Source organism: Coenobita brevimanus, chromosome 45 (assembly GCF_032717465.1).
Source record: "Coenobita brevimanus isolate Jiangsu-jjx chromosome 45, ASM3271746v2, whole genome shotgun sequence".
Lineage (NCBI taxonomy): Eukaryota > Metazoa > Arthropoda > Malacostraca > Decapoda > Coenobitidae > Coenobita > Coenobita brevimanus.
Genome location: NC_136998.1, coordinates 14,708,098 through 14,718,633, shown reverse-complemented (window position 1 = coordinate 14,718,633; position 10,536 = coordinate 14,708,098). Strand labels below are relative to the sequence as shown.

At 39.7% G+C, this 10,536-nt stretch overlaps 1 long non-coding RNA gene across 1 annotated transcript in view; it reads left to right on the top strand.

Moving 5' to 3' along the window:
- The first annotated feature begins 217 nt into the window (after positions 1 to 217).
- The window catches only part of LOC145398366 (uncharacterized), a 44,749-nt gene continuing 34,430 nt past the window's right edge, over positions 218 to 10,536 (top strand). The window contains exon 1 of the long non-coding RNA XR_013897121.1: positions 218 to 275. This is a non-coding gene — a long non-coding RNA (uncharacterized LOC145398366). The remainder of the gene's footprint in view (positions 276 to 10,536) is intronic.

The window sequence follows — 10,536 nt, the reverse complement described above, 5'->3', positions numbered from 1 at the left end:
AACCATTACATTTTGCAATACCGTAACAAAGACAACCTTTTTTTAGTGACAAAAGGCTCAAATTTAAGTTCTCAGCGATTTATCTTATTTATATATAATATGAATCACCCGGATTACAAGTAAAGACAAGCAAGTACAAATGAGGTGACGTGGCACGCACACATGGTCTTGGATCGCATATACTGGAATATACAGTACAGTGCAGCCGCTGGTGAGCATAACACGCACTCACATTAGCTTCATTTCCGCGCCAATCTTTGCTGCACTCTGCATTGGTAAGGCCCTTGCTCTTAGTTCTATAATATTTGACGCAGCTGGCATTTAACCTGAGTTTGGCATCATCAACCGATGTTACTTCTCGATGCAACTTAGATATTTTGAAACCCACCAACCAGAGGAGGTACTTATTAATCTATTATTCCTGCTTCCATTTGATAGGGATTATGATGGCTAAAAGTAGCCAACCCAGTTTGGACAGACTCCCCTAAATTAAATAATACCTTCTAGTAGTAGGAAGAGTAACCAAGGAATCACGTCACAGCTGAAGAGCTTCCTAGATCCACCAAGATAATAAATTATTTGATTTCGTACTCTTAATGTACTAATTTTAAATATATATATATATATATATATATATATATATATATATATATATATATATATATATATATATATATATATAATCATCATCAGCCGTTTGAGTATGCACTGCAGGACCGGCCTAGCATGACAGAAGTCGGGACGATACAGCCAATGTATCTCTACCAAGTGGCTTAGGCTGACTGGTAGAGATTGTATGAAGGGTGAGAAATGCTTGTAAGTGTAATTGCAGTGTTGTACTGGCTTTGGATGTGTGTGTAGTCTGTGAACCAAGTGTAATCGGCCCGCGCAAGCTGACTAGGTGCAAGCATACTTTATAGTAAGCGACTGGTTCAACCACAGCACCCCTTGTGTCCGCCAATACAGTACGCGGCCGGATGAACACTCCCAAAGTTTATTACCCTGGCGGGACGCGAACTCTGGTTCACCAGTGTACGAAACGCACATTCTGCCACTGTACCATAGAGGCTCCATATATATATATGTGATGAGTAAGGATGGAGGTTTGGAGGGTGAAGTGCTTGAAAGGGTACAGCAGGGAAGAAAAGTTGCTGGTTCCTTGAAAGCAGTGATAAGAAACAGGGAAGTGAGCATGGAAGTGAAAAAGTTACTACATGACAGTATTGTGATACCAACTCTAACGTACGGAAGTGAAGCTTGGACATTGTTGGAAGGACACAAGTCAAGAGTGAGAGCAGTGGAAATTAGTTATTTAAGAGGAGCCTGTGGAGTCAAGTGGAGAGACAGGCTGACGAATGAGGATATAAAGGAGCGTTGTGGTGTGGATGTGGATGTGATAGGAAGCGTTATGAGGAACACACTGAGGTGGTTTGGCCATGTGGAGAGGATGGAGGGTGAAAGACTGACGAAGAGAGTGTATGTGAGTGAGGTGGAGGGGGGAAGAGGGAGGGGAGGCCGAGGATGTGATGGAGGGATGGGGTGGAGAGGTATATGAGAGAGGGGTGTGAGTTGGGAGAAGGTCAGTGAAATGGCGGGGGACAGGGCGACTTGGAGGCGATTTGTTTGTGGCCACCCCAAACGGGATTGAGGTGTCTGGCAATATATATATATATATATATATATATATATATATATATATATATATATATATATATATATATATATATATATTGCCCGAATCTTCCTAAACTTCCATTCTGTAAGAACTGTTTTTGCTCACTTTCGCTAAATATACTCTCGAAGCAAGGCCTAGGTAAATGTAAATAATCTGAATTATTCGGAAATCAATAAAATTTTAGCCATTTCAATTTGAGCATTTTAAATTCCCGATGTTTAATCTTTTTGCCGCACGCAGGGTCCTATGACTCAACACATTAATTTCGGCTGGCGTTAGCTGTTATATAATCTCATAAGAGGGTTTATGGCGAGCATTATCTACATATACGCTCCCATGGCTCACTCTTATCTGGCTTGGAATAAAGTACTAGTGTTGTCTCCATCTTGAGACGGTTAATGTTTAGCGCCAGATGTGAATGCTAAAGAAAGGTAGAAGAGATACGTTTCTCTCATAAAAAGTAACAAAGAAATACACCCACAATTTTCTGTTTTGTATTTACAACTTGAAATAAATATACTACGCGTACTTAATGTTCTTCCCGAAGGCTGTACATGCAATTTATTTGCTTAAAAATGGGTACCGGGTATGTTTCATTTTACTTCAGTATATGTGTCTACAAGCGCTTTTTATTTCTTAACTTCACGTATAATTTTAGTAATCAATAAACAATATTTTAGGGTTTTTACGTTTATTTTTCACTTATTTACCGACTTTCAGACATCTGTAGTTTTATCCCCTTAATTTTGAGAGGTCTGCCTTAAGTAATTATGTTCATTAGGCGGAAAAAAAAAAAAAAGTTCTACTCGGCTGTAACTGGAGGTTTCGTAGCAACTTTCAGAGCAATTTAATGTACATCTTTCACTCTGATATTATCATTCATATTTTTTACATAATTTTAGTGTTACCGTAATTTGAAATATACGAGATAATAAAGAGGTGTAATATGGAAATTAAATAATTAAAGAAAGAGGTACTATGAAGACTCCTAAGATACATGGAGCACTGCTGTATGTCACCGTATGTTAGTGTTTACCCAGTCCGAGTATCGTATTGCGCTTTCATGAGCAGTATATAGGTGTTGCACGTGTGGGCTGGCTTTCTGAAATGTTGACGCCCACGATCGTATTAGGAACACTCTCTCCGACAACTTAGTAAAATCGTCAGGGGTTAGCTGAAATAGAGTAGAGCTGTGCCAATTACGAGCCAATTAACAGTGGGTGTTAACGCTCTGAGGCTCCTAAGATATACTCTCATCTAAAAGAAATCATTCAGTGTTCACTGGAATAAAACAGTAGAAAAAACACAACCGTAAGAATTAATGAATAGTGCAAGGATAAAAGCAAGACCGTCTTTGCTTTCTCTACCTCTTAGCTGATGCACATTGTTACATGGCATGCATGCTAACCACAGGTTGTGCTCACGCTTATTCCTGTAATATACAGGGAAATCAAAATGCCCTACGGGGTGTAAAAAAAAATGGAAAAAGCTCAACATACTGAAATGCATTTTCTTTTTCCTTTCTTTATTTGTGTGCTTAATGAAAGAGTAACTCCTGAAACTTCCACTTTTACGCGGAAAATTCTTCATCTCAGTAAGTAAAGTCGATTACATGCATTATTTTTGCGTAAACTCAGCAGGACTTATGAAGATTCTGTATTTTTCTTGACTGATATGAACAGAGTTATGGCTCATTTTTGCTTGTATTCCAATATTGGTTTTCCTAGTTAGTGATTTTCATTTTCTTATATTTTCCTGAATTCTATCAACCATTTATTTATAATTATTGTTGGAATTAGCTATGAATTATGAAAATTATGAGTATTAGTTTTCGATTATTGTACAGTATGAATAATTACTTGTATAGCAAAATGAGAGGAACACTGTTTACAAAACTGACTTTTTAAATTCAACTTTGCTAATGTGGGAAGTGTACATTGAACATGCTAGTTTATATTAATATATCAATTTTCAACCATTAACCAAGAACCTCACACTACCACACCCCAACCAAACGCCTCACATTGTTGCAGCTCAGCCAAACACTTCAAACTGCGACACCTGAACCATACACATCACTCTGCCACACCTCAACCAAACACTGTCGCATCTCAACCAGCACCTCACACTGTTATACCGGTACCTCAGCCAAGAACCTCACACTGTTATACCGGTACCTCAACCAAGAACCTCACACCGCACCACCTCAACCAAACACCTTACACTGCCACACCTCAACCATACACCTCACACTGCAACACGTCAACCAAACACCTCACATTGTTACAACTCAGCCAAACACCTTACACTGCCACACCTCAACCATACACCTCACACTGCAACACGTCAACCGAACATCTCACGTTGTTACAACGCAGCCAAACACTCACATTGTTATAGTTCAGCCAAACACCTTAAACTGCCACACCTCAACCGAACACCACACATTGTTACAGCTCAGCCAAACGCATAACACTGCCACACTTTAGCCAAACGCATCACACTGCCACACCTCAACCAAACACCTCACATTGTTACAGCTCAGCCAAACACCTCACACTGCCACACCTCAACCATACACATCACACTGCCACACCTCAACCAAACACCTCACACTGCCACACCTCAACCAAACACCTCACACTGCCACACCTCAACCAAACACCTCACACTGCAACACCTCAACCAAACACCTCACACTGCCACACCTCAACCAAACACTACAGCTCAGCCAAACACCTCACACTGCCACACCTCAACCAAACACCTCACACTGCCACATCTCAACCAAACACCTCACATTGTTACAGCTCAGCCAAACACCTCACACTGCCACACCTCAACCAAACACCTCACACCGCCACGCCTTAACCAAACATCTCACATTTTTACAGCTCAACCAAGCAACTGACACTGCGACACATGAACCATACACCTAACACTGCCACGCCTTAACCAAACACCTCCCATTGTTACAGCTCAGCCAAACACCCCACACTGCAACACCTGAACAATACACCTCACACTGCCACACCTCAACCAAACACTTCACACTGCCACTCCTCAACCAAACACCTCACATTGTTAAAGCTCAGCCAAACACCTCACATTGTTACAGCTCAGCCAAACACCCCACACTGCCACACCTGAACCAAACACCTCACATTGCCACACCTCAGCCAAACACCTCACATTGTTAAAGCTCAGCCAAACCCCTCACATTGTTACAGCTCAGCCAAACACTCCACACTGCGACATCTGAACCAAACACCTCACACTGCCACACCTCAGCCAAACACCTCACATTGTTACAGCTCAGCCAAACACCTCACATTGCAACACCTGAACCATACACCTCACCTTGCCACATCTCAACCAAACACTTTACACTACGATACCTGAGAGTAACACATTACACTGTCACGTCTCCCGTTATACAAAGGATTTTAGTAGGCCTATAGTTGTAATTCTTCCACAAATTTGATGATGTGAATAGTGAAAGTTTTGAGAAATGTTTCTGCAATTTCTCAGTAAATCGTGAGGATGTGCTGTTGAGTATCTACTAGTATGATGGTACGGTGGGAAATTGCTTTTGGTAGAACATTTATTGCACTGGACAATGACCACTGCACAGTTTAATTGTATAATCGGTTTTGTGCCAGACCTCTTCGAATATTTAGTGATATTAAGTAACGAATTTTAGAGAACAGTATAATTCTGCTTTTCTGAATGAAAAATCTGATAAGAAGAGTATTTTAAGTTTAATTCAGCATTATCACACAGTTCTTTCACACCGATCAGCTTGTCCTCTAATTTAAGATATTCAGCTCTAAAGTTTGTTGAATTACATGAAGTTGCTTATTCGATAATAATCAACTGTGGCGTTAACAATTTTGGTTTTAGTTACACAGACTTCAAACTTTTCTGTTTCTTACCTTTAGTTATATATATATATATATATATATATATATATATATATATATATATATATATATATATATATATATATATATATATATATATATTTGGTAGGTGGGGGCGCTCACCGTCCACTCACTCGATGTAGTGCTGCTTGGGGTGTCAGCACTTTCCTCTCTTCCATCTTTCCTCTTCTGCCTTTCTTTCCTCTTTCTTCTGCCTACAGGTGCATTTACACTCCCACTTCTGTCCTTCTTTCCTTCATTCTTTCCTCTTCCTTCTGCTTATGGGTGACTCTACACTGAGTGACAAGCCAAATGGTTTCCTGTACACCAGGAAACCATTTACTACGCTGGGTGGTAGCTATATAACCAAATATATGGCACCTGGTGGTATAGTGGGTATTTCAGGTGTTCCAATCGGATTGAGCCTGCGTTGGCTTATATCCAAGGGGTGGTTGGGGTTTATTGCTCACATAATGCCACTCAGGGATGAGTGAGGCTGGTCATTCTCATCGTAAATGTCAGGACCAACATGCCTAGCCCCGGGATCCAACGCTCCTAATGGGGCGACATACGATTGGATGATTATATATATATATATATATATCAGAGGTGGTGGCTCAATTGGTAGAGAGGTGATCTGCAGTCCTAATGGACCCTGGTTCAAATCTCCGCTGGGGCAGGGAACAGTTTATGGATTTGAATTTCATATAAAGTAGACTTTCCTGATCTACCAGAAGGCCCGCCGACATGTCGTAAAAATATCAGTCCTGTATGAGATAACCCTTGCATGTATTCAATTTGGACGGTGGGCATTAGCGGCGAAGTGGTGACATGTGGAGATGTAAGAGGACTACTGGGCCTTGGGGATAGGCCCTGAAGCCTTTGCACAGAGTAGGACACACACACACACATATATATATATATATATATATATATATATATATATATATATATATATATATATATATCAACATTGATCATTTTGCAAGTTTCCAGGTCAGTTTGCAAAGAGACCAAAACCCTGGAAAGTCTGTAAAATTACCTTAAATATCTGTGTACTTTGGAAAAGTACATGACAAACGGCTATTTTGCAAAATCATGAACAATTTATTTGGCCCATTTGCAAAAACGTTAGGTTAATTTAGGCTGCCGTTAGGTTAGGCTGGGATAATCTAGATTAAGTTTAGGTTAGGTTAGGCTATGTTAATAAGGTTAAGTTAGGTTAGGTGAACGCTTATTATAACTCAGCACTTCAAACTTAACCTAACCTAACCTAACCTGACTTAACCCCTAGGGTACGCAATTCGATCGACCGAACTTCCGTGAAAACCAGTATAATATGTAGCCGATTTTTTTACTCTAACAGAAGTAAAAAGTGTTATGCCCAAGGTTTAGAGCATGAATATACACTCCTTATGCCGCAAACCAGAGCATTCTAGACCAGTTGGTTACTAAGCTCTAGCCTGTCAAAGATCGTGAAACATTGACACTGGCAGCCCTTACATATAGGAAGAGAGAGAGGAAAAAAAAATCAACATTAATTTTGGTATCATAGAATGAAAGATCTTGATTTTACACACCAGAAATGTATATATCATTCTCATATGTCAAATATTTACTTTCTTTAAAAAACAAGCATCAAAACTACTCAACAACCCTAATGACAACAGAGTATTCTGGTCAACACTTAGTTCTTTCATTAATAACTTTAACAAGTCATCTTCCATTCTCTCACTAAAATCATCAGATGGCAACATTACAAATGACCCACGTGGGAAAGCAGATATTTTTGCCAGTACATTTGCCAGAAACTCTACCATAGAGGATACCAGCCAGAATGTCCCAGTACTGGAACTTGATTCTCCCGATATTGCCCCACTTAAAATACAGACAAGATACGTAAAATCCATCCTAGACAATTTACCTACCAACAAAACTCCAGGCCCAGATGGAATTCCGCCAATTGTTTTGAAAATGTGTTCCCCTGAACTTGCCTCTGTTCTAGCTAAATTATTCAGACTATGCATACGTACTTCTTTATTCCTAAATTAATGGAAAGAAGCCAATATCCACCCAATTCCTAAGAAAAGAAGTTCCTCTGACCCCTCTGATTACATCTTCTCTTGGTAAGATATTTGAAACTTTAATTAATAAGCACATTGTTAAACATCTTGAATCCAACAACTTAATTAGTGACAGATAATATTGTTTTCGCCACGATAGATCCACCATTGACATACTCAAACTCCTAACTCATAACATCCATCAAACAATTGATCTACATGGAGAAACTCATGCAGTAGCTCTTGATATTTCTAAAGCTTTCGACAGGGTGTGGCACCATTCCCTGCTGTCCAAACTCCCTTCCTATGGACTAACGTATTTTGTTCCTTTGATTTCTTCATATCTTAGTGACAGGAAAGTTAGAGTAAAAGTAGATGATGTATATTCCAATTTCCACTCAATTAATGCCGGCGTGCCGCAGTGGTCAGTTCTGGCGCCAACCCTATTCCTGGGTCATATTGATGATCTCTTATCTGTCACCCCCAATCCCATCCACTCATACGCAGATGACTCAACACTACTTAGTTCATTCACACTCAGACACCCATTTACAAAATCTAATATCTCTACCTCTCAACTTAGTACAGCCATCTCCATAAATCAAGACCTATCTACGATCAGTGAATGGGGACAAAACAACCTTGTCTCTTTTAATGCTAGTAAAACTAAATATATACAATTTACTAATAGACAGATATTGCCAGATTCGTACATTACCTTCAGTGCCACTAATATTCGTATCTCCATAAGTATTGAAATTCTTCGCATCTCACTTAACAATGCGCTCAGCTAGACCTCTCATGCTTGATCACTTGCTAAAACCAACTCTATGAAACTTGGGTTATTGTACAGAGTCCGTAACTTCTTTGCTGATGAGCAGTTGGCCATAATTTATAAGAGTTATGTGAGCTCTCAGCTTGAATATTGCTCACCCTTATGGAATGGATGTGGAGAAGCTGCATTAAAACAACTAGATAAAATTCAGAACAAAGCTTTTAGAATTATTAACAATCCTGCCATTACAAATAAACTACCTCCCCTGCAAGTAAGAGGGAATGTTGCCTCCCTTGCATTATTTTACTGATATTTTTTTGACAAATTCTCAGACGAAGTTTTTGCGTTAATGGTGCCACCTCTCCATGCCTTCCCTCGTGCTACTCGGGCATCTGGTAGCGCTCATGACTGGAATGTCACTCAGCAATATTGCAGAACTTCTGCCTATCAGAATTCTTTCATTCTCCGAACTGTATCTCTCTGGAACTCACTTCCCCAGACTTGTTTCCCTCCAAATTTCAACCCACAACTGTTCAAGTCTAACTGTTGCAGATATTTTATGAACAGAGGACACCAATAATCTGGTGTATGGATTATTCTTATTATTATTCATTTGTTTTTCCTTCCTTTGTTCTGTTATTTTAAAAAAAAATGTAGCCACAGCAAGAAAGTAGCACCTGGATTTGGAGGGAGTATGATGGGGTAGATGGAGTATGAAGAGGTGGAGGGAGTATAAAGAGGTGGAGGGGGGAGAATGAGGGAAGAAGGAGGAGAGAGGATGGTGGGGGAAGTGTTGCATGGAAAAATCAACTTTATAGAGTTGGTAGGAGGAGCTGTGAGTCCAGTCACAAGTGAGGGAGGGGGAGAGGGAACAAAACATTTGTGGTAGAGGTAGGTGGCAAGAGGGAGGTGGGGGAACCCCCCACCATGGGTAGGGGGCCGGATCCTCCCCCCCTTCCTACTCAGGACCTAGTTCTCATTGGTTTGCATCGATATACGTCACAATCGGGCCAAAGCCTAGTGTCTGCAGTTTTTTTCAAAGGCTCCTCTATCGATCCTATTAGGCATCAAGCAAAATTCTGAAAAAGGTTTGATCGATCCTAATAGTACTTTAGAGGTTAACCTAGTCTAAAGTATCGTCAACTGGCTACTTGTTTACCCTTCACATTTCTTCCACACACACACGCACACACACACACACACACACACATGGTTTTTCAAAACTGCCACTTTTCATGTGCTTTTACAAATTACCCAGACATTTTAAGGTAATTTTTCAGACTTACCAGGATTTTGGTTTCTTTGCAAACTAACTGGGAAATTTGTAAAATGACCATTTTTGCAAAGTAATCGTAACATATATATCTATATATCTATATCTATATCTATCTATCTATCTATATATATATATATATATATATATAATTTTGGGTCAGGAATTCTACGTACTCTTAAGAATTAAACTGAGTCATTAAATAATAACTTAGTATCACAATAATTTGGTCATATGGTGCCAAAGAAAAACGTTATAACCTGCGTACTAGAAAAACTATCTGATTGCAAGGATAAATAACACAAAGAATAGTAAATAAAATTAATTCACTATAAAAGGTGGAGGAAATTCGCCTCCTTCATATAATAAAAAAAATGTAAGCTGGAGGGTTTTTCAAGTATGATACTAGGGACCATCTGCCCCCCAGTGGTCCCTCAGATTCGGGCACTCGACCAGCAAGCGACAGATAGTAAGGGAAATGAGGCTGTCATCACGATACGGCTGAGCCCCATCACACATTAGGTGGTCATGTGCTGCTGAACACAAACATTAAAAGAAAGTCAAAATATATAAAAAACATAAAAAGTAAAGAGAGAAACGATGCATAAAACAAACCGACAAAAAAGAAGAAACAACCAAAACTAAAACGTGGTGGAAAGATTGGAGTTAAACTACAACATTATAAAACACAAACTAAAATATGGTAAAGTCCTACAGTTTGTGGAGAAGGCCAGAACTCAACACAAAGGAGAAGGTGCCTCCCCCCATAGCACAAGCTGCTTCCCCGAGCACTGAGAAGAGAAGGTACAATCCGTCGCCAGCTCGGC